This window comes from Cupressus sempervirens, chromosome 2, assembly GCF_028749045.1.
Source record: "Cupressus sempervirens isolate cs-2001-9-10 chromosome 2, ASM2874904v1, whole genome shotgun sequence".
Lineage (NCBI taxonomy): Eukaryota > Viridiplantae > Streptophyta > Pinopsida > Cupressales > Cupressaceae > Cupressus > Cupressus sempervirens.
The window spans coordinates 761,482,668-761,486,051 of NC_143119.1; the positions used below are offsets into that span (position 1 = coordinate 761,482,668).

Consider the following 3,384-nt stretch of genomic DNA (forward strand, 5'->3'; position numbering starts at 1 on the left):
GACATATTTTTTCATTATAAAGAGCATGTTTGCATGAAAATCAATGAGACTGAAAAGAAACATGAATATCAAACATACAAACTTGTTAATATAATGATTTAAAAAAATTAATAGAATAAAAAATTAAGTAAGAGCTTAATTTTTAAAATTGGTTAATTTATAAAAATAAATTAATAGAATAAAAAATTAAGCAAGAGCTTAACTTTTAAAATTTGTTTATTTATAATACTTCTCAAGCAAAGCTCCCCACACCAAATACTAAAAATCGATTCTTTGCATCAAAAGGATTGCCTAAAACCTCTAAACAAACTAGCCATGGAAAATTCTATAACTTTTAATAAAGTCGGTGTTTTGTCTTCGACAGAGACAGTTAATGCACAGACATCTCTCGTCGATTTTTAATTCTTATTTTTGACATTTTCTACAAAGCTTTATGACATGTCAAAACACCCAGACTTTTAGTTAATTCATTCTTATCCAATGTCTTCTCTCTCCTCTTTTCACTTTAAATACAGAGAATTTATCCCAGCAAATTGGCTATCTTGAGTTTTCTCGATCTCTATTGAAGCTCTATGCTTTGATCTCTAGATTTTAGAGGTAGTATTGGCTTTGTTATCTCTACAAAGTCGATTAAAATTTGAAAATGTTCCTCATTCGCTGCACTTTGTATAGCATCACGAATCAACCTTGCAGTCCAGCAAAGTAATTTGGATTCTACACTATGGGCATGAGATTCAACAAAGGGCAAACTTATAAGGAGAAATCCCAATGTCTTTTAAGCATGGGTGGCCATTTACACCTCCTTATAAATCCCAATGTCTTTTAAGCATGGGCGGCCATCTACACCTATTCCTATCTTACAATTTATTATGTCCTCCACATTCTGGATGCATACCAATAGCTTCCATAAGTGAGCATTGAATGCCTCTAATTTGGTGTACTTTGTTACAATTGTTGCTCTCATTCAATTGGAGACCCATAATCTTTTTCACATCTAGATAGTAAATCCTACTTGCTATCCAAGCTAGATGAGAATTTTCTTGGCTGAATTCTTGTGTACTATGTCTCACAAACATATTTTCAATTTCAGAATAGTAATCATGAGGATCTTGAAGGCATAATATGGAGAATGTAATGCTTGGATTGGGAGACACAGACGAGTCATTTCTACAGAGCTTTGCCTAGCTTATGGAAAACATGTTTGCAGAGTATGCATCTGCAACTTTGTGTTCAAATGTGTAGCCAACAAGACTACCACCACAACTAAAGTCAATAACCTATAAGTACCCAACATGATTAAGGATACAATTGAATAAGAAAGAATTAAGTTATCTGTAGGATAAACTACATATGAGAACGCACCGGCTGTGACTGCTTTTGTTGTAGAGACCTCCATACGACTGCACCAAAGGCTGAAGAAAAGGTTGCCAAGGTTTCAATGGATTAAACATTACAGAAACTAGGGCTGATAAGCCCTCTAATGTACCATTGGGAACATCCGAGAAGAAGTGTAATATATTTTCTGGAAGGTGGGTGGGTTCCGGATGACACATTGTATCATGCAGGATCTTGTCCACACAGATGAATCTTTGAATTGTTTCCACTATAGGTAACCTGATCATGAGTTGTGAGTTTGAGAAATGGAGATGGCAACCAAATGACTATGACATACCAAGAGAAGGCAAAGTCCATATTCTATTGCTAGGGTTTTCAATTGTAATTTGTAGAAAAAATTCTTAAATACTTAGAAAGAATTTGATATAACTTTTCAGAAACTTTTTTTTTTGTATTTATTTATGTCAATAAATCAATTTTACCCCTACCAAAATTGATATTGACCAATCAAAAAATAGAAATTAGTGATTGAAAATTAATTAAAAAATAAATCTAGTTTTTAACTTTAGCATTAGAAACATTTTAGTTATAAAATTAATTAAGAACCACCACTGAAAACATTAGTTCCTAGACTAATAAGCATTTTGTCGAATAATTTGTAGGCAACCCAATGGCTCGCACCCCTCTTTAGTAAACTCCTTTTTTAAAAATTAGATGTTGCTTGATTATTTCTATACATATTGACCATATAAGATGTTGGAGCTGCATATTGAAAAGAATGGTGACTTGTGTGGATTCTTAAAACATAGATGTCGCTTGAAGCAATTGAGATTTCATCTACAAGGACGGAACAACTTAAACATCAAAAAGCTTAATTCCTAAATCAAAAGTGTTAAATAGTCAAAATTGACTTTTTTTGCCAATTCCCTTAGTGTGTGATGTTTAAGGATGACCTAAGAAAACATTCACACAATAAGAAGATGGTATATTGATGCACTTCAAATGATATTTCTGCAGGAACATTCATTTTGTGACCTTGCATGCGACCAAACATTTGGTGGTTATGTAAAACTGTTCGCATTCTTGTAAGGCATTTCATCAAACAGTTTACATGCATCCCTTGATTTACTATTTTTGATTATCATTCAAATGTATGTGGCGAGTCAGAATGAAATGGTGGAATTGTCTTGGGTTTAATGCAATGACCAATTTGGAACATTCAAACAATCAATTCCACCTTACGCCAATGGGGATTTCGTGGCTTAGCTGACACTTACTCATTCCTGCGCATCTTCGTGCTACTAACCCATTTAAGTAATAAGTTGCGAACCTCATAATATCTACATCAGAAACTTTTACCTTGTTTGTCTTCTGTGGTCGTCAGGGCTTTGATGAATATTTGGCAGGTTATGAAAAACTCTACCAAAGTTTGGTGAAGCTTTGGGTACCTCGGGACATCCATGAAGCAATGCCTCTTTGAGGCATTTTGTCAAACAAATCAGAATCCTTTGATGTGATCAGCTTCACACATGCTATCGACACTTCCAGTACTTCTAGTCAGTGCTAAATAGTGTAAACCTATGTTTTTTTCACTACAATACGGTCCATATGGCATCGTCTATGCAGCAGAAAATTTGTATTTGTATTTGATTTGACAGTTTATGTAATTTATTAATTAATTTTAAAACCACAAAACCACTGATTGACCATTTGATAAATGAGGTTAAACCCCTCTTTTAGGAGGTTAATATTTTTGAATGAAATACGTTTGTAAAAGATTTTTTAAACTTTCTTTTTGGTTAGTGAGGTTAAGAATTAGAATGCAATTACATGTTTCGAGATGGGTTTCTTAACCTCTTTGCTTTCAAAGGTTAATGTTTTGATTGAAAACAATGTTTTGGAGGCTTTGCTAGGAGTGAGCAGGAGACTTTTCAATCACAACACGATCAGAAATTTCAATTTGTTAACATATTGACCATTTTAAAGCTCAATTTTTGGCTCATTTTCAACTCAAAATGATAAAATTTTGGAAATCCAACTCACACAAAC

At 33.4% G+C, this 3,384-nt stretch overlaps 1 pseudogene; it reads right to left on the reverse strand.

Moving 5' to 3' along the window:
• Positions 1 to 323: 323 nt before the first annotated feature.
• On the reverse strand, positions 324 to 1,553 carry LOC149575666 (coniferyl alcohol acyltransferase-like; annotated as a pseudogene).
• Positions 1,554 to 3,384: the final 1,831 nt, after the last annotated feature.